A 25,491-nucleotide genomic window follows, 5' to 3' on the forward strand; every position below is an offset into this window, starting at 1 on the left:
TAGGATTTTCTTCCCTTGTTCCTTGAAGTTCATCTAGGAGGCAGGTGAATATGGGAAGTATATCCAAGAGGGTGGTACTGAGTAAAATGAACAGTCTTCATCTTATCAGGTTGATAAAATGCATGGTTTACTCAAACTGTTTCAATCACAAGGACCACTATGGAACCAGGAACACCTTCTCTCCAAAAGGAGAAATTTTGTGAGAAGGCTCGTCCTTTTTAACTGCAAGATGGGAAAAAGATTTTAAAAACCACTTTGATCTTTAGAAATTATAGCTAATGTGCTTTGTGGGTTACCCAGATATGCAGAACTGCATATTTCAGTGTTTCTATTTGTGCTCTGCTTTGAATCCCCCTTAGATTGGCATGATAACTTCGTGCTAGCCCTGTTAAGTTCTTAACTTTTGCTTTTAGGTGTCTTCCAGGTAATTATGACAGTCAGCATGGAATCAATACTTACCATCTTGAGTTGTAAGGAAGGAAAATAAATACCATGTCTCCTTAACACACAGAGAAAACCAAGTAACTGAGAATTTACCATAATATCATCTTTAAAACTAAGCTGGCACTTAATTGAAAGGGTGAGTTCACTGAAAATAGGATGCCTGGGAGCCCAGCCAAGACAATTAAAACATTGATCCTTGTTAGACATACAAGAGTTCGTGTCTACTGTAAAAATACTGTCCCTTTCCAATGCCAAATTTGATATATTAAAGACAAGAGAAACTACAAAAAAAAAAAAAAAAAAGTATTGTGGAAATCAGTGGATATGACAGTGTTTTATATACCTTATCCTGATATATATTTGTATGTCTATGTTACTAAACATAGTATGGAAAGAGGAACATATGGAAAGAGGAAACAACTTGAAATGGAAATTCCATGTAAAAGAGTATCACTTTATCACTTTGAACACCTAGAAGTTTAGCTTGAAAAATTTCTGTGATACCTTGGAAGCATTCCAGATGCTTGCCTCTCTCTCAGAAAAGCTGGTTTTATTCTCTCCTTTCTCCAGTATGTAAACTAATCTTACAAATCTAGTATGGAGTAAAGGGCATGGAAGTTGGACTTATATCAACTATTGATAATTTTGTATTTTTCTTTTTTTATTAATCAAATGACAAAATAAGGCTATCCAAAATTATTCACTTGGTTATATATATCTCTTTTACCTTATATTACCTTTAAATATCAGTTTGTCATGGGAGGCAGAATAAAACAGTTCCTGATTTTTACTCTGAATATGTCATCTGCTGAATCTTCAGGTCTGACACAAATCAGTTTTAGGTGAACAAAACTGCCGGAGTCCTCAGACCTTAACAGAGGATATACTCCTTTTTTTAGCTTCCTTTTATTTTTACCTCACTTCTTTTTGAAGAGGCATAGCTGGTATCTTTTTCCCTTATATGTTACTACTCTTTGATCTTCCCCACAAATATTTGCTATGTACAGTTTGTCAGGTATCTTTTCATTACCATCCTCTCTCAAGTGACTGAAAAAACACACTTTTTTCCTTTTTTGCCCACTTTTATAACAGGATGCAGTTTCCCTGTTCCTTTGACATTTATAAAAATCAAATTAGTAAATCAAGTGATGATTTTTTTAAATAGTTTTACAAGCAATGCTGAGTTGTACTGTATGTTGATGTTCACTTTGGTTTGTTTTATCAGCATAAACTTTTGTTCCAAAGAAAAAAATTCCACAGTTATCTAATTAGTTCAGTGGGGAGGTTCCTTGCAACTTTAAAATTTGTTTATACAGAAACTCTAATTGGAGTAGCTTTTATAAATGATGGAGTATTTATCTTAAGTTTCCTTTACTCTTACTCTTATGATGAGAAAAAAACTACACATAATGCTATTATTTACCCTGGAAGGTTTTGTTTCTTTTGTCCCTTGTAATTTGAGATTGCTTCTCTGTGAGGAAAAAAAATCATTGTTTCTCAAATATTACAAACACTTAAAGCCTACTGTTGTGTTTATCATGGTTTTGCTCAAGTTAAACATGTAGTCTTAAAAACAGATGTGAGAACAGTCTTTATAATTGCCAGTTTTGCCACTTCTAGAAGGACTAGCAGCTGGGAAGCTCAGAACAATCATGGTAGTCAGACTAAGAAAAGTAGGGAATGTGAGAGAGAGGGAAAAAATGCCTTACTAAGCTAAATTTGGAGAAATGTTCTCTTTTTTAGAATACCATGCAAGAACTAAATGCTGCCAATGAAAATATCAAGAATGGAAAGAGGAAGAAAGCATCAGCAAGGGATGAATAGAATACTTATTCTGCAAAAAGGGAAGTGGAAACCCTTCAAGATGAAAGCTGTATGTGATCTTGTTTTCTGCTCAGAATCAGCAATGCAGTTTTAGTGGAAAAATATCATAGTGGTAATTATAATTAATTCAATAAAATCTTTAATGCTAATTTTTAAAGAAAGATTAACAAACCACTCTAATGTCTAATCAAGATAAATAAAAGTTAAGTTCCCACCTGCCCTTGACAAAACCAGTAAAACTAACTAAAGCATCCCTTGAGAAGGTTTGTTGAAGAAATCCCTTACTGAGGTTTCCTGCTTTTCCAGATTCCTAATGTATCTATATTAGTAGATTAGTAAAATCCAAAGCATTTTTTGAGGCAAATCTCCTAGTCATTCCTATTTACTATGTTTTACTAGCAGGCTCTAGGAGCATGTGGATGAAAGTAAACTGCATCACATGGAGCACATCTAATACATCCAGCCCCACTAGCTAAACAAACACAGCCTCTGAAATGTATATAATGTAGATCTCACTTCCTCAGCTGCTTACCTCTGCAGGTTTTCTTTCATTGGACACTACTCACCAATGCAGACCTAAGAACTATGGCCCAAGACCAGACTAAACAGACCACAAGATCATGTGGACACTGGTACAGCAAGTGCTGCATGAAAGGCTCTGTGAATACCTGATAGTCTTGGCTTACAGGCATTTTTGAAAAATGGAAGTCTTGCCAGGACATAAAATTTTATAGGAACAGAATCAAAGCATGTCTCTCTCTAGTTTTTTCATGGTATTAGATGTTAAAAACAACTAATAAGGAAGCTTTTAAAAATAAAATTGGGGTGAAATGAATTTCCATTCTAGAAAAGTGTGCATGAAAATTGTGGTCTGTGAATTCTTTTTTCCCTTTTTTTTTTTTTTTTTTTTCCTAATAATCCCAATGCATGTTGGTTGCTTAGTCTTCTTCGTTTTCCAAAACCAAGTTGTTTAGGCCCAGATCTTTCTTCAAACTCCTTTCTCTTTGTGGTCAGTTTTTCAGATTAGTGAGATGTTTTCAGAGTTACATGCATCTGTCTTGCCTTTAAATTTTGGCTTTTTGAGGCGAGTTTAGGAATACTTGCCCTGGAGGGTAGAAGGAGAGTGAAAACTTTTCAGCACTGAGAAGCTAAGAGACAATACCATAAGAAATCTCCCCTAATTATCACTGCTGTTCCTGGAGAGTGAAATACTGAACTAACTAAATGGTGTGCAGAAATGTCTAACTTTACTCTTAGTTATCAGCAGTTGCACATCACATATTTTATTTCATCTCTTGGAGACATTATTTGCATTTTATTTTCTTTATATGTTCTGTGGTCAGATTAATGTAGAAACCACCAAATCCTCTGGTTTTAATTTAAATGTTGAAGAGTTTTGGGTTTTGTTAAGAAAGAGGAACTAAGAATTATCTAGTTCAGCATAAGCTGAGATGTATAAAATGTGGTTGCACTGGTACATAACATATGGTTGTACCCTCCCAAACCAATTGGTGCTTGTATTGCAGAAATGTCCTTGTTCATATTTATAAAAGAAATGTGCACATGCCCTTATGCCCTAACAAAATTAAGATTCTGCCCTCTCCCAGTACAGTCCTATCCCATTCCTGGATGGAAACCACCTTTGAAAACCTTGCTGTCGCTATTGATGCCCTCCTTATTCTCATCACTGCATCCTTCTAATCACCATAGCAATTTAATACTTGCTGGAAATAGGGAAAGGAGAGGGAGAAGGAAGAAAAGCCAGGCTGTTTTCTCCCAGCATTATCTGGCTGGAGGAAGTCCTCCCCTGGAAAGCTTAATGAATTCCCTGGGAGAGATGAACAATTTTACACCCTCTGCAGGAAGAGGCATGAGGAATTACCTTCACCATGAATCTGCACACAGTCAAGCCATCTCACTTGGGAGAGAGAAACAGGCAGACTTGACAGCACCAGCCCAGATGCTGGAGTGACCAAACACATTCCTGCCACTGCAACCTCATCCACAGCTTATTACTGTGAGTAATAAGTGTGAGCTTCTGCCTAGTAAAATATGGAAGCTCATCTCTTCTCTGAGTTCCAGCAGACCCAAGCTTTACTGTATTCTATTTCCAGAAAGATCAATTAAGAAAAAAATTTGTAAAAAAGTTTTTTTTTTTCATAAAAATGTTGTGTTCTCTATTTTTAGTATGTTAGGAAGCAGACAAAATAATCAACTTAAATGCTACTAAATACTGTAAATTTCAGCTTTCACTTCTGTCTCTCCAAGAGAGAAATAGAAACAGGCATAAGGTTGTGAGAAATGTTGGGTTTTCATCAATTTGAATTGGATATTCTGTACAAGGACAGTCATAAGAAAAGATGACATAAGGATGATGGTACTGTACAGCAAGGTCAGACCCAATATTCTGTGTCTTACAGAGCCCAGGGGCAGATTCCCAGTAGTGACCAGTCATGCAAAGTTATAAAAACAAGACCACCTCACTTGGAGGAATTCTCTGCTAGTTCTTGTCTTCAATCCCCCAGTTTCATCAAAAGTTTAGATGAGAAACTCAAGCCAGTGTTTGTATCTTTGTTTAATAGCCCTTGATATGTCTATGTATAGATGGAGGAAAGGTCATTCTCACTGTGCTGCCTTAGCTAACATGAATGACAAACTGGGACCTTCCTTAACTCATCAGAATTCTGAATAAAATATAGTAAGATTAATGATCAATGTGCAATTTCATACATACTTTTTGTACAAACATTTAAATTACATTTAAGTGCATATCTTTTCACCCTAGAGGCTTTCTACTTCTGTGATATTATTAAAGTATTGATAATATTTTAGTGTATTGGTAAAATATACTAGTAACATGTTAGCTACATAGTTAGTACTTAACATGTTAAGATTATTAATTTTTTACTAATTTTACATCTGTAATATTAGTAAAGTGTTGTGCTGTGGAGTTTTCTCCCACAAAGTCTCATTTATCTTTATGGTTACTCTCTGCACTGTTAGAATGTCTAAAGACAAACATCATTCTAGTGATCATGCAAACTTCTTTAAGTCAGCATAGCAAAGGTTAATGATGTTAAATAAAATGATGCAAGGAAGGAATCTGTCTGAAGTAAGCCAATATTCCCTATTGTTTGGCAAGTCTGAATTTATTTTGAGTAACTGGTGGTTTCTAAAAGAAAACAGTGATAATTATGTTTGTCTCCCAAGTATTTTCTCAGGAAACAGACAAACAGCCTTGCTTGGCCTGTTTTAAGAAAAAGCACATTACCATTATTAGTATTTTCTTATTGACTCTGAGGATGAAACAGGTTAGTAATGGAATGAAAAGTGATACAGAAAGGGTAAATTATTTTTTTTATTTTTTTTTTAAATTTTGCAAAAGAGAAAATAAAGACAGAACTTGCACAAACTTTATAGATTCTGTAGTAATGTTAAACAGAGTGTGCATATCCAAATAGAAAAAACAGAGTGTTTCTCCAGCACTGTGTTTCACCAATGACAAATTTACATGTTATTACAGTGAGAAAGAATGATAAGCTCCTGGGGGTATTGTATGCTCTTATGCATCCAGCCACACAAAGAAGGTTAGAAGGTGGATCAATAGCTTGTATATTCTTACATATTCTTTATTCTTTATAGTCTTTTATATTCTTATATTTTAGATAGATTGACAAATATAAAATAATTTCTAGGAAATATAAAATAATTGGTAGTAAATATAAATGCAGAGATAACACAAAACCAATATCAGTAGAGGGAGAGAGGAAACAACCTCGAGTTTCTCCAGGGGAGGTTTAGATTGAGTGTCAGGGAAAATTTCTTGCCTGAAACGTTTGTCAGCCATTGGAACTGGCTACTCAGGGAAGTGCTGGAGTCACCATTCCTGGAACATGGATGTGGCACTTGGGGATATGGTTTAGTGGGGAAGCACAGCTGTGCTGGGCTAATGGTAGAAATTGATGATATTAAAGGACTTTTCCAGCCTTAACCATTCTAAGGTTCTAGGTATGAAAATTCTCCTGTAAGTTATGCTGAGCAGACATTCTCTCATATTGAGAGAGCAGCACTCCTCAGGTCTGAAAGCAATTAGGAATGATGAATCCAAACAGTCTGGAACAACGGGACCGGATCCTCAACTACTTTAAATTCAAGTATCTTCTCTGAGTTTAGTGCAACTATTTTCATCCTATCACAAGAACATTAACTGCAATACAATGTGACTTTTCAAGTAAATGTACTTCAACATCCTTCTAATATTCATATACATATGAGATTTAAGGAAAGAGTTGTCTTCACTGAGAGATGAAGAATATTGAAGAACCTGGCTGCATATTGTCTACTCATACTCAATATTTAATGGCACCATCCTTAATATTTACCATATGCAAGCATGTATTCTACTTTATCAGTGCTTGTCAATTCTATGGAATTAAAACATACCCCCTGCACCCGTGATATCACCTTTGATTCATCTTGTAACCACAATACTTTTGTACAGTACTTGAAAACAGAGGACAGTTAATATATTTTCTTGTTTGTTTGAAATTTATGCTCTTTAAAAGAAAAATTGTCTTCACAGGGGCTTGATTTAAAAACTAATAATTGCTTGAAAGATATCCCCAGAATTGAAGACACAGTCTTCACAACAGGAAATGTAAAATATAGATAAACAACTTTCTGAGTTTCTTGCCAAGTTATGACAGATATACTGATCTATTACTCAAAGGTAGAAGCAAGGCCAAAATCTGGACAGCATATTCCAGAGAGACTAGAACTACTTATTCTTTGATGAGCTCTTGAAAATGTGCTTTAACTTCAGTTTCTATCATTGTGTAACACTGTCAACCAAACACCTTTACAATGTCTTGCTGAACTTTAGTGTTTGTTGTCTGGAAACATGAGGTTTTAGACTTTGACAGGTTTTATTTCCATGGGGCCTGCAGTAATTATAATATTACAAGTTTTGTCAACAATTTGCCAGCACAAGAAAAGGTGTGTGCATCAACCAGCATGTCCACTAATGGGTATACTTGAGACAGAGGAAAGTTTGAGCATTTAATTGCTTCTATCTTTGGTGTTTCTGAATTGTCTTGCTCTTTTAAAACAGAGTAGCCTGAAAGGATTTCATATTAATATTAGTGACGAAAAGATATTTTAAATACTGACACAGAAATTTCTACCTATATTTGAAACTTGAAAACAAGTGACATTTGTTTGGAGCAATGGCTAACAGTCCATGTTAGGGAAAATGTAACCAACCCTGACAGACATATTTAAAATACCCTACTGTGTTATAAATAAAATCCTTCTTTTGATCATTCAAACCTGAATATTAATGATCAAAAATCCCAGAACAGGAAATAGAACAAACAGTTCTAAAAATAGGTAATCTGCCTGAGTGTTATCACTATTTATTTGGGAAGCTACTGCATTCTTTTTATCCTTGTTAATCTTTATTTGGCATATTATTTTGGTGCTTGGACCCTCCTCAGCAACAACCCCAGATTTGAGAGTTTATCTTCTGTGGAAAAGTTAGAATCTTTGAATAAAAACCTTTAAAAAATAGCCTTTAACTTTCTTTTTACCTTTTAATGACTCGATAATCTTTATTAATATTTCACTGAGAACAAGAAGGTATATAAATACACACAAGACTAAGGGCTTCTTTAAAAAATGATTTTAATATTTCCATGTAAACTATTGAGTAAAGTCCTTGACAATTCGAATTCAATATTCCAAATTGCAGAAATGTAATTAGCAAATTCCAAATGAATTGTATATTTAGAAGGGGTGTTTATTTTATTTGGTATGTTTTTATTAAAAAATCCCAACATTATTTCTCATAGTAATACACCTAGATATTATTGCTTCTCCTAGTGATTTTGATGAGGATTTTTCAAGCAGTTCCAATTGTATCCTGGTCATAAAGTCTTGGCAGTGAAGAATTGTGAATATAAGCATAGTTTTAATATATTAAGCTTAATTTAATTTTATTGAAATGATCACTTGTAAATGTATTTCAACTGGGAAATCATAAAGAGCCTTTGTCAGACTTCCTAGTGCAACACATTTATACAGCAATTCAGTGCACTGGGACTTATCAAGGATGTAGGGCACATGGTCATGCCCCTGAACTGGGATAGTAAATGAAATACATGTTTCTCCCATGCCTGATTTCCAGCCATTCTGTTCTGCCACTCTGTGTGTGCCTGATGGATGCTTCTCTTTCCCTCCACTTGCTCCCTCTTGTGTTTTATGATGATTTCATCAAATCCTAAACATCTCCATAAAATGTCTTGGCAAGAACAAAGTCATTTACTTGACAACTATGAAAGGTGAAGGTATGGAATACCTCATGGAATCAGCTAATTCCACTATGAAACAAAAGCAAACATTGCAAGTTTGAAAATATTTTTTAAAATAGAGCTGTTTGTCTCTGTGTTGCAGTACTTTTAGCAGTTCCAGGTGTGCTTAAACAAAATAGGGTGGGTTTTTTTCCTATTCTTCAGCTTCAAGGGGAAATATATCAGGTTTAAATACACTCTCTAGGTAAAAAGGAAGATTTAGTGAATGCTTTCATGTTTTTCTGTAACACATATGGCAGCTTCTTCTTCTTAAGACAAATAAGAGTAAGATCTCAGGTGTTCTTTTTTTTTTTTTTTTTTTTTTTTTATCAGCACATTAGTTTCTTAGCAAGATTGTTTTTTAAGCATGAAAACAGATTAGGTCTGTTCACAAGTCCTGATGATACTGTTTCACAGAAGTTACTTGAATTTTGGATTCAGTAAACCATAGCTATATTATGTCAATAATTTCCTATAAACCAACTGCCAGATTTGGAAAAATTCTTTTCTCTTTATGTAGGGATATGACTGAGCAAGAGCTAAATTATGGATGACCCTACCACCATGTGTAGTTAAAGGTCTAGAAAAGACCATTAGATCTTCAGACAAATAAAGAGTGTCTGAAAATATGCACATCTGCATTTTATTAATGTGTATGTACTGCTACATCAGAAATTGCTTGACTACACTGAATTCTTCTTAGTTTTTAATTGTTTTGGTAGCTCATTTCATATAGGATCATGGAAATAACATCTTATTAGTTTCTCTTTCCACAATATATCATGGAGTGTACTCAGCTTACACTAGTATGACAAAAATATTTTGTTTGTGAATAAATAATATTATCTATGTGCGATTTTTTTCTACATTGATCTTATTTTATAATTATTTTAGAAATAAAATATAATCATAATAAGAACAGAATCTTATAACTCTTCACCTAACATTACCTAAATGAAAATTGGAGTTGTTTGAATACCTGATTTATATAGCCTAACTTTGAGATATGTGGTTTTTGAGTTACAGATGTGCCAAGAAAAAAGACCACCTTTATGTCTGATTTAAGCTTAGAAATAAATAGGAAATAAATTCTGTCATTTTAGTATAATCAGTCTGGCCACAATGAAAATGCTGGTCTTCTAGGTGAATTATCTTCTTTCTCATTAGTATTCCACTCCTCTACTTATTTTTTCTGTTATATTTATTGTTCAAGATCAAACATCATTATCAAGATTTCAGACTTAAATGTTCTGATTTCACATGTTCCTTCTATTTTACCATTCTAAAGTTTTAATGAAGCAGCTTTTGAATAAGAATTCAAACTCTGATTATTCCCCTTCTTTCTGCAGATGTGATAGCAGGAAAAGATATTTAGGAGATAGTCTGCCCTCAGTTTTCTTAGACAGGGAATACACAGACATTGTCTATGATGGTCTTTTTTACTTTTTCAGCTATTCATCAAGCACTAGAATATTTGAAATGTTTTCTTTTTGAAACTGTTTCACATAGGAGATCATGTCCTAATAATCTCATACCTTTTAAATATGCCCCCATTTATAAATTTTTCAATCTCTCTTAATCCTTGTGACTGGCTTTTGGGAAAAAAAAAAAAAAAAAAAAAAAAAAAAAGAAAGAAAGAAAGAAAACCAAGGGTTTATGATGGAATACTAAGTGAAGCTTACTTGAAGACAAATAATTCTTTTAAAAAAATAGTTTAAATTTTGTTCTTAAATATTTGTTTACTTTTTTGGAACAGTACGTTTCAAATTTTCATCACTTTTTTTTAGTACTATATAGCCAAAGAGTTTTAGTAAATTTTAACTGCAAGTAAACCAAAGGCTTTTTGTTTTATTTTTATTCCCATAAACATAAATTTTAAAATTGTGCAATTTGTACAATTGCATAATTGCAAATAAAATGTGCCCCTTCACAGCTTGTAACTTATTCACTAAATTCCAAACTGAAATCTTGCAGGGAAATAGTATAAATCACACTTCACAGTGGAGTAAAAGTTATGGATTCAGAACTGAGAGTAGCCAAATGTAGTTAAAAATAATCCTGAGAAGTTATTTACCTCTGGGGCTGTGCTTCTGGCTGTTCTGAGTTTACCAGCACATGTGCTGCTTCCTTTTATGGGCTTCAAAGACCTCTGTCTTTGAAGATGCAGAGGTTAGGCTGGGAAGTCATTCCACTTAAGGCTGTCTACCTCCACTATCCATGTACATGAAAGCTGCTGGGAAAAAATTCAAACCCACTTCCATTCGGGCCTGCATAATTTTGCAACTAACTTTTAAAGCTAATACTGTAATTTGAAGGCTGAAAACTGCACATATAAAATTACATGTGTAACAACGAAGACCACATTTGGCAAATTTAGCAGATTTTAGCACAAAGCTCCACATGCTCAGGAACTAAAGCTTGGCAAATTAGCTCCAGATATGGCCATATTAGTGGGAGCTGGAGACAGCCCTACAGGGCTGGCTTTTCTTTGACTAAAGGAATGCCCTTGGAAAGATTCAATTGAGCTAATGAAGGCATTATATAAACAGTTAAAAGCAGTTGTTGGAGGCTGGTAGAAACTCATGTCTCAGCAGTTAGTAATTAAGAAGATCCTCTATCTCCTTTCAGAGTAAATATCCTGTCCCAGTTGTGGCAGGCCTGCTGAATGCAGACTTTCTGGTCAGTAAATGTCCAGACATCATTTTGTGTATGGAAACATCTGCAGTGTCTTACCTCTGTAGCTCTCTCTGCAAGCCAGACAAAGGCCAAAGTTTCCAATGTATAACCTGATCAATAACTGTAAAATCATTTACTCAGACCAATAATTAATAAAGAGGGTTTACACCAGCCAAAGGGGTCATGAGAGAGTAAGTGTTGTATGACTGACCCACCTGGTAAAGAGGAATAAACTTAGCAACACTACTACTTTCTGTCTTGAAAGAAAGTGCAAAAAAAAATAAAAAGTACATGTTGATTTCTATTATGAGTCACACCGACTTAAATGAAATAAATATAAAGTAAGTTATTTCACCAGCGAATAAATATGAAACCAGTGGCCAAAGATGGGGGCTTGCATGTGTTTATTAGTAGAATTTGTTACGTGAATAGCTAATATTTATTACTAATAAATACACTAATTAAAGCCATACTAGTAATTTCCATTAGCTTACCCTCCAACTTCCACGGAGCTGTCCGTCTGGTTTTAATCAAAACCAAATGGTAATCCAAGTTCTCAGGCTGGAACAGCTAAGAGGAAGTCGTTCAGAGAAGGCAGAAGAAAGCAGAAAAGATAAACAGACGATATTCACTAAATTTGTATAGAGCAAAGGATGTAGATGCTGTGGGTTACTCTGCAGACATGATTCAGGCACCCTGTCAAACTGGAACGAAGTAGTTACAAGTGTTTTATGTCAGCAAAATGCTAATATGATCAAGATGGAGTCTGTCCTTTTGCTTTTGCAGAGCTGGATTTGTGTGACTCTGGAGGATTCTCAAAAAGAGGTAAAGCAACATATTCCACTGCCTGCAACATGACTGTGTTTAAACTGTAGCATTCGTTTTCTCAGATCCAGCTTATTCTCTTGAGTAGGAAAGCATTTTTAGCATTTGTCTTTAAATGGAATCTATCTAACTGTGTATATTTGCTCAACAGAATAGTACTCGACCTTTTGTCACTGTGATGTGCTACGTTTAGACCATGTTTCTCACTACCTGATGTCAAAGACCAGGTGTTTCAGCAATGTTCTTGTGTTGTTCTGGATAACTGTCACCTTTGCATGAGCATTAGAGATGCATAAAGGTTGGTTTTTTTTTTAGAGGAAAAATCCAGGAGGGAGAGGTTTAAAAACTTTTTTACGTTGTGTAGCTGCAGTACAGATTTTTTTCTTTGGCAGAAATAGCCCAGCAGTGTGTAAAGCTGAGTGCCTTGGAACACTCGGTCTTGACGTTTTCTTTTCCCTCCATTTCTGCGCTCCCTCCCTGGCGCAGGCAGGCAGCCTCACTGTCTCTCTCTCCCTCTCTCTCTCAAAGGCAGGAAATACTTTTCAGGCAATCTGGGCCTGGTTGTTGAGGCCCCCTTTCACAAAACATCAGTCTGAATTTAGTAGACAGAAGTCACTGGGAAAGGCTTGACAGGCTCGTGCTTAGCTAAGGCTCCCTCCAGCTGCAGAGGGTGTTTTTGTTAGAATCACACATTGAGCAAAACTGCTTAGAATAGAGCAATGATCTCAGTAGAGAAATCTGAACTTTTATGCTAGCAGGAGCTAGCTGGAACTGGGCTCCTTTGTTTGTTTGTTTGCTTCTTCATTTTGTTGTTTGGGCTTTTTTTCTTCTTCTATTGACCAAAGATTTTAGGGAGGTCATGTCTGAATTCCTCGTTCTCTTCATCTAGGTAAGGCTGTCTTGGATCCTTTCTGTACTTTGAGCTATCAAAAAAAATTTTTTTAAAAGAAAAAGGCAAAAAAAAAAAAAAGGAAAAAAATAAAAGAAGGTAAGAAAAACCTCAGAAAAGAAACGAGCAGTATCCAGCACTGGAGTGTTCTGCGCTCAGGATCTCAGCACTAGAAATAGAGGTAAAAAAATTTATAATCTTTAAAATATGCTTATTTAGTTGTAAACTGTGACAACTCTTTTTATCAAAATATGCCAGACCTATAAAAAAAATTCATGTGCATTTTTCTTCGTCTTTTAAAAATATGCTTGAAATGCAGAGCTTTATTTGCATTCTTATATAAATAGAGCTGTATGGTCTTGCTTGCATATTTTTTAATGTACATTAAATAGGAAAGTTAGATGTGTGAGTGATTTGGTTTTTCCACCTCATTTAACAACAGGGATGGCATTTAGGGCTATGTTTTTTTCTCCATCCCCACCTTCCCTTCCCTCCATTCCAGGGTAATGATGATGAGGAGGGTTTTAGGCAGATATATCAGCTATGCCTCTGCTGAGCTAGGTCTTTAGCCTTTTCTCAGTCCTAGATGAAACTTGCAGTAGAAGTGACAATACAGTCTCAAAGGTGTACACTCTAAATCTGAAATTCCACGGTTTATTTGCTGGCTTTAGCTAAATTAGATTATTTTTAGTAACGTATGATTAGATACAGAGATTGCTGTGTGCTGTGCTGGCAATTAGAAGAGGTAAAGTAAGATTCAGCAAATGTCAGCTGACTAAAATTTTTGGGAGAATGTAGGGATTTACTATTTTTTCTTCTTAACCTAGTAAACATGTAACTAATAAAAATAACAAGAATCTACTGTTAAGGAGTTTAGTGAGAAAATCAGGATGGTATTTTTTGCTGATACATGAATGCATTTATATTTTATGTAAAATTGTGGTTTAATTATTAATTTGTTCTGGATATGACAAGCATTTTTTATGCCAATCTATATAATATTCTTTGTCGTCCTGAAAATTCTCCTGTGATCTGAAAACTTTTTTCTTTCCTTCTTTCTTTTTTACATGCACTGTTAAGACTCCATATAGTTATTGGCCAGGTTAGCAACTAAAAAGAAGTCATCTGTTCATGTATTCAAGAATCTTTTAACTTTGCTATTTTTCAAAATGGTTGTTGTGTAAGGAAATGACTTTGTGGTGTGAAAGGATGTGAAGGGTATTCCAGAATGGGATCAAATATCTCCTCTGCAATAGACTGGGAATTGTACACTTCACTGCCATTTGGGGGAAACATGTTGTTCAGGGTGGTCAGAATTGGCTCTGGGTTGTGAAGGGAATGCATCTGAACTGGACAGGGAACAACCAATAGGCAGGAAATTGTTCCTGAGTGTATTCTGGGGTGAATTTTAACATAACAATCACTTACTTGCTTATGGATACATCTTCTCCAGTGAGAGGTTCTGGTCTGGGAGAGCTGTGACAGGAAAGTGGTGGGACTGAGAAGTTGAGAGGAATTTGACTGAGTCTTTTTTGTCATTCTCATGAAATTTGTGCTGGAATGCTGATGTCCCAAAGGATTTGGCTTTAGTGGCTTTTACTGCCCTGTGTTCCCATGCTTGCTGCTGCAAGTATATGTGCACGTATTTAGTATGAGTGAGTACTCCAGTTAAACAGAAGAAAATTTTCCCTTCTGCAGCACCACTTCTGGGGTTTAAAGCATATAATGACCTCATCTGACCTCACTTGCAGATGAAAATACTTGACACCTGAGGCAGCTGAACTACAAGGTGGACAACAGAAGAGAACCCAGAAAATATTTTCTCATTAAACTCTGAAGTTTCTTGTAGGCTATAAGAAAATATAATGCGGATAGATACCTGCATTTTTGATTTAGAAGGTTTAAATGAAAGTCCTGGAGATAAATCACTACTCAACTTCTGGTTCTACTTAGTCTAATTTCTCTGTTATGTTTACCTTGTTTTGGTTTTTTAAGATATGATTATTCAAGAAAAAGGATTCACAGAAGAGTTACAGTTTAAAAAACCTCTGAAAATTATTTTATAGATAAATAGCAATAATGAACATGGAAAATGAGCATCTAGAGTTTTTTGACCTTCCTGTTTTCCTTCAGAAATGTTAAAGTTCTTTATTTGAATTAAGTAAATAGCACAAGTAGTTGGATCAAATGACTGCCCTGAATGAAGTAATGAATTTATGTCTGCAGCCTTGAGAAAAATTAATGCAAATGGTTACTCCATGTAATAGGAGGTATTCAAATAGCTTTCCTTCACCATAAATGTATGTGCCTGAAACTTTCTTTTAAACTTGTACCTGTTGAGCTTCATGTCAAATTCCACACTCAGAGCACTGGGAGAAAAAAAAGTTTGTATATTTAGGCCTAATTTACAGACTTCTGTAACACAAAGCAATCCCTCCTAGGAGAAAATTAAAAGTAAAGACAACAGCTTGGGTCTACAGTTTTTAAATAGGTAAGGCTTATAATAATTTTTTTAAGTGCTGAGTTTAAAATCAATTTTAAAATGTTCTTTAGGTGATGGAACAATCTAAGGATTCCCCTTTAGGCTTTTTCTTAAGTCTAGAAAGTTACTTAACTTTTCTTTTTCTTGATTATCAGAAGTATTAAGCCACATTTTATATAATAGTTTTCTGTTGTTCTTAACATGAATTTTGTTGCTGGAATGTATCTTCTTTGTTATAAAGCTTCCCTGAGGACAGCAGTAGCAGGAGGAAGATGAGAATTTACAAATGTTTCTCTCTTTTCTCTAAAAGAAGCTGTATTTTAGAGTATCCTCCTTTTTTCTTTTATTCATCTGGTTCCATTTTCTATTATGTGTTTGTCTGGAGAAAAAAAAAAAATAAAGTAAGGGGGTTGCTGGTTCTGTTCCTTTTACAAAAGAAAAAGAAAAAAAAAAAAAAAAAAAGAGTACCCTAAGGGATAGAACAATTGAAATAGCATATCCAGAAGTGCTGGATCTTAATTTCCTTCCTATTAGGAGAGAGTCTCTGGTGGTCTCTGATCCATCATGTCTGTCATTCAAAGTGGGGTCAACTAGAACTAGTTGGTCAGGTCCTTGTCCACTAAGGCTTTAAATATCCAAAGATGATGATCACTGTGAATTCTTAGTAAGAACTTAAAGACTGGCTGGATACACAAGTGTATTTTTAATGTATGTGTATGCATATGTATATATACACATGTATACATATGCATCTGTGTATAAATGCATAAATCATAGCTCAAACCAAAATTATCTAGAATTTTTACTTATAAATCCTGTGCATATCATATGTAAACATTATTTTATTGAAATAACTACTGACATTGAAGTTTAATATGTTTATATTATATATGGCCATTGATATTTGTTGATGCTTTCAGGTACTACTTATTTAAGAACAGTCTGTTGGTAGATAATTTCAAATCCACTCTTACCATAGTTGCTTGCTTCCCTTTAATGAGAAAAATCACTTATATTGAGATTATTAATGCCCAGATTTTATCTCTGGTGTATTTTACATCAGTCACATCCCAAATGCAAAGTTTGCCTTAGGCTGTGTGTGTCATTAAAACCAACTTCACTCACACTATGTACTTTTTACTTCTAGCCTTCACTTCCATGTAGGCTCTTCTTTTTGTTACAGTGCTTTGTGATACTTCCTGTTGGTTATTCCATTGTACCCTGTGTCAAAATCTATCAGCTTTAGATGAAATGCCCTTGAACTTTAGGAAATTTTATAATCAATTTTCCTTCCTCTAAATCTCTACTGGTTCTTCCTCCCTCTTGCTCACTCTTTATCAGTTGTAGAGTTTCCAGGTAGATAGGTCTTATTGGTGAGAGTGTCACAATTGGATTAAACCACTAAAAATACTCTTTAATGCTAGAAAAAATAAATGTTCCAAGTTGAAAATCATGGTACTTGTGGGAAGTTCGCCTTATGATAAAAAAACTTTTGGGGGAAGAGGGAGTCGGTGGTGAGTTTGAAATAAACATCATTAGATCAAGAAGTGAGGAAAATCTGAAGTGGAATGGAGCATTGTTGCAATGTGATGCTCTGCTAAAGGAGCTGAGAGAAGATGGAAGGGGCAAGAGGAGCCCGTGACAAATTCACCAGGCCAAAGCAATTGGGGTTACATTATCAAAGCTGAATAATTGCACCTTATTAAGGAGCATTCATAACCTTAATATTGTATTGCTAGCATCTTTGAATGGACTGTCACAGAATATGAAACTTTTTTTACTTTCTCATGAATTTTCTCATACATGACACAGGCATGTAAAGGGCAAGGAGAGCTTCCTTTGGATTCACTTTTTCAGTCTGGAGCAATCCACTTCTTAGCAGACCTAGAGGCTCAACACACTAGAAGTTGTACTGTTAAATTCATTACACATTTTGTTGTCTGCAGCTAAATGGAGATATTCCTTTTCATTTTGCTCTAATTGTTTATCTTCAGTTGACCCTATTTTAGCAGAGTTGATAGCTTTCAATAATAACAACTAAAATGAGAAGTTTTTTCTGAAAGTCTCTAAGGGTTGTATCCTCCACAGCAAAAGCTGGGCTTTGAGGATTCCATATACAGAAACAATTTTACACTCTAGTACCATCAAATACCTATGTGCAGATGTCACTGGCAGCTTCCAAACATTGAGTCACTGTCAGTTTAATTGGGTATACCATACTGGATATAAAGATTTTTTTAAGGCTTTTTCATGTTGTGTGAGAGAATTGGTAGCCAGTAAAGGAAATAGATCTGAATCAGTTTTAAAATCAAGGGAAAATCTCCATGTGAGCTCACAAGTCATCTGTTTTATTTTTCCTGTAGTTATGTACTCAGAAACAGCAATTTCCAGGGCTGAGCATATCTTTCCAGGCAGGCCATAGATGCTGAGTAGAAGAATATCATTATAAAATCAGGAGACCAGCTGACAAATTTGGAATTGAGGCATACTGGAAAATACTGTGGAGAATGGCTGTGGATTGTAGCAGATATCTTCACATTATGCCTATGAGAGGCAGAGGAAAAGGGGATCTAGATGTGAGATACACATACTCTGCAAAAGTCCTTTGACAGATAGGTTTCCTGAATTCCAAAATAAGAATAATATAATGAAAAATAATCAATTTCAGTATTAGGTTCAAATGCAGACTTTTTTCCTCCAAATTTCCTCAACCTGGAGGACAAATTAAAATTTTACATGCCTTTCCTTGGAGGAAGTGGATTTAATTAGGTCCTCCAATGCATTTATAAAGCATTCAGTGTACATTATGCATTATTTCTCTTTCTAGTTTCAATGAGATAGTGGCACAGGTGCCATTTTGAATAATTTTTGCTTTTCACATCTTCAGCTGTACTCCAGAAATACTTGCTCAATTTGCTCTCAGTACTTTTTTACAGATGCAAAAAGTGGTACTCCAAATTATTCTGCTAATAATTAATTTCCACCAAAAAGCACAATCACCTCAGTAGTCACTCTCTGTAGACTCTCAATGATAAAATATTTGTCTTTCTCAATGGGAGAAAATAATTTTCAGCTCTTTATGTACAAAGTATAGGCAAAATAATGTCAAAAATTTCTAGTCATGTCTCCACCAGGAATGAAAACAGGCACCCTCCTATTCGGTAAGGATGCTGGTTGCCAAAATTCATTGTCTGAAGTGCCTCATACTGCAGAGCTTTCACAGCTCGTGGCTATAATGAGCACCAGAAACTTTTTTTTTATATAGAAACACCATATCAGAACCTTCATTCTAAAAGGCAACTGGAATATAATCTGGTTAATTTGTACTCTTTTCAAAAAAAACTCCTGTAGCTCCTGTGGCTAAAAGATTCGTTTTTCACTAGACTTAGCAAGAAAAATGAAATGTCTTCGATTTGAGGGAAGGGGGCAGATATTTGTGGAAAAATATTTCCCTAATTCAGGACTAAAAATAATAGCCACAGTTTTCTGGGTTGCCATGTCCCATGGGATGACCTTTTCTCACCTTGTGTCTTTTCAAGATGCTTCCAGTTCAACCAGGGAGTGAAAGGAGGTGTAAGCAATCTATAAATTATGTTATCTTTCAATTTTCTGAGAATAGATAGCCAAAATTATTTCAGGGGAAGATTGGCAGAGTGATGAATTTTCCACATAAACTTCCTATGGGCAAAGAAGATTTAAACCTTTACACCTTAGATTATTTTTATTATGAAGAAACAAGAAATTTATATTATGGAATCAAGACAGTATCCATAACTTTCTCACCACTAAATTTTGAAGACCAGCAGACTTACAGATCTGAATTGCTAGATGGATCTAATTTTCTTCTTAAAAAGTCTATTCTATAAACTATCTTTTGGCTTAAAACCTTTTTACATTTTAGTGGACAGCTATAAATTTAATGACTGTTGTCATTTTGGAATGATATTGTGATGAAGGGGATAGATGTTCATAACTGCTAAAAAGACTTTAATGTTGATTATTAATGCATTAAGCTGTCATTAACAAAATTACAGTAAAGTGGTATTGTGCTATCAAGACTTGAGAAAATAATATTTCTCTGTTTTATTGACTATTCAAAACAGGACAGAAACATAAAGTTGAGTATTTTAAATGTTGTGGTTATTGGTTTTGACTTGATAATTAAAATTTGGGTGTAAATATATAGATCCTTAGTAAGCCTGGATAACTGCAGATCAGTTTGGATCCAGTCATTTCCCCTTTCTCATCCTTGAGGAAGAGCCTCAGATTAGCTGAGAACTGGAAAAGAACCAAGTACAAATACAACCAAGCTAAAACCCCCTGTAATCACATGTTGGCTACAAGTAAAAGTTCTTTGTATGATGATGAGCACTGGTAATGCAGCTGCTTTTTGAGGAAGAGAAAATAAAAGAACTCCATGATGGTTTATGTTTTCTAATACATTAAGGGATATTGACAAATTTTGGGCTCATAGCTTAAGAGCCAATATTTTCACAAAACTAGTAAGACTTTTGAAGTCTCTGAACTAATAACTTGCCAAGTTGACTTTAGATTTGTGGTGTCTAAAGTATTGATATCTTATAACACTGCTGGACAATATTAGTTTCTGTAACATTTTAAATATCTTCCAAAGGAAGTATGTTTACAACCTTAAGTCTGCTAGGCATTTCCAGTGACAGTAAGCTGTAATAAGCACATATGACATATGTCAGGATCTGTAAAGAAGAAATTAGTTTGCTAAAGGGATAATGAAACTGATCCCTGAAAGAAGGAGGAAATCCTTTTCAAGTTAGAGGAATGATTTCAGGTACATGGCTTGATTAATCTCTTGTGTGGTGTTTTTTATTTCAGAAATGACAAACTTTTTGCAGTATGATTTATGTTTATTATATATTACAGCTTCTATTTACTTACATGGACAAGCAAAAAAAAATATTTGTTCTGTTTTAATATTTCTGCTTTCGATTTCTACTTTGGATTTCTGCAAATTCCTTCTGTATGAGGCACAAGGAATAAATGTTCTTCTTCATGATACTGTTGATTTTTATATGGCTCTAAATTCTCACTTTTCCAGACAGGAAACATTCATGGATTTCATGGGTCTTCAGACAGAAGCTATATCATACTTTTAATCCTTTCTGTTGATTTTTGCTGTGTGTTTTCCTACCCTGTTTCTCTTTCTGTGATGGAATTGCCATCATTACATGTAGTTTTCAGTTCATTGCATAGTAAGAATTTAGACAATATTTTTTTATTATGCCACTGTATACTCAGCCTCTCTGCTGCCTACTGTGTTATATGTTTTCTAATTTTCACTGAGCTTGAAATTCAGTTGCAGATTAACAGCCACAGTGACTTAGTTTTAAATTTGTTTTCCTGATTGATAGAGAATATAATAGAGACTTTTAATATTAATTTATAATTAGAATATTTTTTCTGATCATTGCATGCCATTTTATTTAGTGCAGAGATTTTCAAATGCAGTTTTATCTCCTAGTTCTCCATTTCAAGTTGGTGAAATTAGCAAATTTCATAATTTTACTTCTTTTCTTGTTCTGGATAATCTAAAAAACACAAGTTTTAACCCCTGCCTTCACAAAACTAGTAATAATCTCCCTCTTTATATAAAAATAAATAAATCAATCACATATTCTCACTTCTGATTTTCTGTTTAGTTTCTGGGTTTTGTTAATTTTTATCTTGGCTATTAATTAGATTTTTTTAGCCAATGAACTGCTTATGGAAATCAGATTTGCAAGTTCACAACCAAGTGGTCTTTTTAAAATTATATTTTAAACCAGTTTTTGTTGCATCCAATCATTGCTCACAGAACCCCAAGGCTAAATGTGCAGAGAAATTCCTCATTTTCCCCACCTTCTCAATCTGTGGAGACACCATTCATGAGGTCTAGTAGGGAGATGGGGATTTGAGGGCCAGTCATCCCTCTGCTCTGTCTTCCTTTTAATGATCAGAGAAATTATAAGTTCAAACCAGTTTTAGCATTTGATTTCATATATTAACAAAATTAGAGTAAAAAAATTCATCTGGTATTCACTAGATTAATACTCCCCACAACAAACAATCCTTATATTTCTACTCTACTACAGCAAGGTTTAGCATGGTCTAAAATCCTGCACTACAAATGCTGCTTATATAGAAACTGCAGTCAAGGTAAGCCTCCACTTCAGTAAAATTCAAAAGATGGTCTATGTCCAGGAAAATGAAGGATTGCATTTTAAAAGCAGGAGATATTTTAAAATAAATAGCTGAGTGAAGACCTAGAGGCTTATGTTTTATCTCAGATTATTTGTAAACAACGTTCTGTGTCAGAGATTGGTATGGAGTTACTGAAAGAGCTGTATGCAAGCCAGACCAGGAGATGTGAGATGAGTTTATAGGAAACAGACCCTGCTCACTTAGACTTCCTTAAACAAAGTTTGCTGACTGGGGTCACAGACCAGTGAAGATAAAATAATGGTAACAAAATAAATATTTCTGCCTGATCTCCGTTGCTTACATACTCCTGCTATGTAAAAAATGTAATAAAACAGTCTTTCATCTTTGTTTACGTTTATAAGCTAATGCTTTGCCTTTTTTTTTTTTTTTTTTTAAGAAAATATTTGCATCCCATGTAAAACATTAGCAAAAATTTAATCCCACTGGCATGGTGGTGGGGCTGTACTGCCTGGGTTGCCCTCTTAAACTTTCCAGCCACAGACTTAGTAAGTTGCCGTGTGTTCTTTTCAACTTTCTTCCTTCCAAAGCTTTTCTGTTTATTGCTAGGTGGAGGTCTCGTACAATGAATTGTCAGGATGGAGGAATTGGTGGAGGCAGCAGGGATGTCACACCTGGGGCAGGGGCAGTGCTTGCTTTGGCCATGCAGGGATGCCACCAAGTGTCCTGCACAGCAGTGTCTTGCTCAGGCTGCCCTTGCCATAGTCCTTCCCTCCTAATGGCTTGGGCATCAAGCCCCAGCTCGTGTGGTGGCTGCCATTGCTGCATGGCCCATGTTCCTCTCCTTATCTCTGTCTTCCTCTCTGGGAAAAACAGGGATCCACTCCCATGTCCTGGAAGTCTGAGGAGCAAGGTGTAGGATGTGGCTGTGTGCTTCTGCCCTTGCAGTCCTGTAACTGGGGTGTTTATGTGTCCTGTCCCAAAGCCCAGAAGGGAAGCTGCTCTGACTCATCTGGGTAGCCACAGTTCCAGATATCTGAATAAATGTCCTTCCTTCCCTTTCCATCCTCCCTCTAGCTCCAAGACAGTTCTTCCTGCTGCAGTTTTCACAAGTGTCAGTCCTGGTATTGGGTTTGTGTAAGGATAGTTCTTGCAAAGTGTCATTTTTCCTTGAGGAGGGAAGCAAGAGAAGGTAAAACACATCTTGAAAAATGTGCAGCTCAGCCAAATCTGGATGGAATTTCATGAGATAATAGACAATTCTCTGAATTTTGAAAGCCTGCTGCAAGCAGTTTAACAAGAGTTTTTCTGAAAAAAATCACAGGCATCCTAATTGGAGGAAAATGTTAGACAGTCTAACTATAAGAGAACCTACCAGTTCATCATCATTTTGTGCTTTATCATTCATAAATTCACTCTGTTCTGTGAGACAAGACACAGTTTCTCCAAATAAAAGCTAACCTGAAGATTTGCCCTACTTTTCATTAACATTATATTTTACAGTGAAAGGAGATAGGCTGTAAATTATTACATAATTCATCTAAATTAACATCTAGTTTTGTAAACAATGTGAAGCATCATAGAGGTTCTTGAATGAGTTTCTGCTTCAGTGTGATGATCCACTGCTCAGTTTCACTTTCTTTGGGTCAAGAATTACCTATTGGGTCATTGTTGCCAATATACCTTAATTAAAACCCAGGATCAATACATTTTGCCCAGAAGATGTTTAATACCTTGTATTTTTATTCTTTATTTTTATTCTTCAGAAAGTTAATAGCACTAAGCAATAACAAAGTTATTGAAAAGTAAAGCAAAATATGAGTCTGAAATATAGCAACAGCTGAATGGACAGTGTCATATTGATAGATGTCTTATTCAAAGCAAAGGTGTTTTCACTCTGCAAAACATTTCAACAGGCTGATAATGTTCATCTGACCATCTTAAAATTCTGTAGAAATCAGATATAAAGGTTTCTAGTTGTGGCCTGGCAAGAATAGAAACTGAGAAAGGGGGATGCTTCTTCCCTTGGGCAAAAGTACAAATGGACATGAGAGGGGCATTTCTCAGAGGGTAAATGATGCTGCATGTCAAGAAAACAAATGAGCAGCAATAGCAGCAAAGCAGTGATCAAGGCAGGAATGCTTTCCTCTGCAAAGTGGCAGGCACTTTGTGCTCTGGCAGAGAATCTCTTTCAGAGGTCTGGAGCAGTGAACCCTCCAAAGTATCTCCAAGTGCTTGCATGTGAGTGAAAGGAAATAAGTTGTCCTGAATAAATAGGTAGAAAGGAAAGAAAGTTTCTTGTCAGCCCTTAAGTGTCAAGCAATTAAAGCAGGAAAACAATTTCTAAGCTGAATTGTTTAACACAGTCTTTGAGGAGGGGAGAGGGAGCAGAAGAAGATAAGCTGTCACCAATTCTGATCTCCTTCATGCACCATGGGAATGAGGGGATTTCAGGAATTGCTGGTGCAGCTGCCTGGAGAGGTGGCATATGTACTGTAGATTTTCATATTAATTGCTAACATACACTCATTTGTTAGAGAACAATAGAAGTGCCCATGTCATGTATTTATTTGTCTTACATTTCAAGCAAAGTATTTTGTTTCTCTGTTTAATAATTTTTCTGCAGGCTATCAGGCAGCCAAAACTAGTGATAATGCAAGTAAAACAGAAAGGTTCCTGAAGTAAAATTTTTCATCCCCCATGAAATATAACTCACCACATCCAAAAAATGAAAAACAGTAACAGATCTGTTCTGCCATTTCTGTAACTCCATACAGCAGCAGCAAGGTTAGCACACACCCATTAACTCTCTGAGAGCCTGCCTTCTGCACATTAGGAGCAGCCTAATATTGGGTAGGTGGCTGCATGTATGTCATTGGGAAATTGCATTTTTTAGATTTTTACCCTCAACATTTCTAGTATCTTTATTGACTCTTGTCAGAAACGTCCCCATATGGCTGTAGCAGCCCTATTTAGTTTTCTCTAAAGTAGATGAGGGTAGTGTTCTGGTAGGGCAAGAAAGGGAAGCTGCAAATGAGTTGCACCCATGTGCAACTCCAAGCATTGCTCATGGAGGACAGTAGAAATCATTGAGCCCTTTCTAGTAAACATGCCTCTTTTCAAAGATCAAAACAAAACAGAGTGGTGACTGTAAAATTAACTTAATTGAAGAGCTTTAGTGTCCATCACAAAAAGGTGCAGCAGGAGTTAAAAGTATTATCACTATTGATTTTTCATTCTGGTAATTTTGGACCATGCACACTGAGAAATAAAGATGAAATCAAAATAAGAATGTGAAAATTATTTATACAATTATTTAACTTTAGATTTTATTTAAGGTTCATCTCATATTTGACCAGGAAAGAAGAGATAATTATAAAATTGTATTAACATTTTACTACTAAAATTTGCCTCTGAAAGCAGATAATTTTTTTGGCCTGGCTCTGTGTGTTATTTTCCATTTTGCTCAGCCTCCCACATGCTAATGGTTTGTGCATGGAATTTCGTATACTCCATGAATATATGTTCTTTTTAAGCAGAGTCTCCATAGAGGTGGAAAATGTGAATGTGAAATGAAGCTTGTCAAAAGAAGGTTAAAGATCTAGGACTGTGCACAAGTCCATCCTGAAAGTCAGTTTGTCAAGACATAATTTATGGAGGTTCAGTTGCCCAGGCATAATTCTGCATTTCTTTCAAGATAAATACTTTTATACTTACAGGCATGTGATTTGTCAAGGCAGCTTTGTGGCCTGGTGGGCAATCAGAATTTGTCTTAGTGGTCTGAAATGACCCAGAACAAACTCACTACTTAATCTTCTTTATTGCTGAAA

The 25,491-nt window shown here is 35.3% G+C and overlaps 1 protein-coding gene across 4 annotated transcripts in view; it reads left to right on the forward strand.

Moving 5' to 3' along the window:
• DLC1 (DLC1 Rho GTPase activating protein) overlaps positions 1-25,491 on the forward strand; it is a 237,986-nt gene that overhangs the window by 19,616 nt on the left and 192,879 nt on the right. Inside the window, exon 1 of one of the 4 annotated variants that reach the window (XM_056489195.1) lies at positions 11,864-12,116. The exons of 1 other annotated variant lie outside the window; for it this stretch is intronic. The gene's annotated coding sequence lies outside the window, so the exon portion shown is untranslated. Of the gene's footprint in view, positions 1-11,863; positions 12,117-12,717; positions 13,187-25,491 lie in introns of those variants that run through there. 2 more of the 4 variants (XM_056489193.1, XM_056489194.1) reach the window with 2 other exon arrangements.

This window comes from Oenanthe melanoleuca, chromosome 4 (genome assembly GCF_029582105.1).
Source record: "Oenanthe melanoleuca isolate GR-GAL-2019-014 chromosome 4, OMel1.0, whole genome shotgun sequence".
NCBI classification, from domain to species: Eukaryota; Metazoa; Chordata; class Aves; order Passeriformes; family Muscicapidae; genus Oenanthe; species Oenanthe melanoleuca.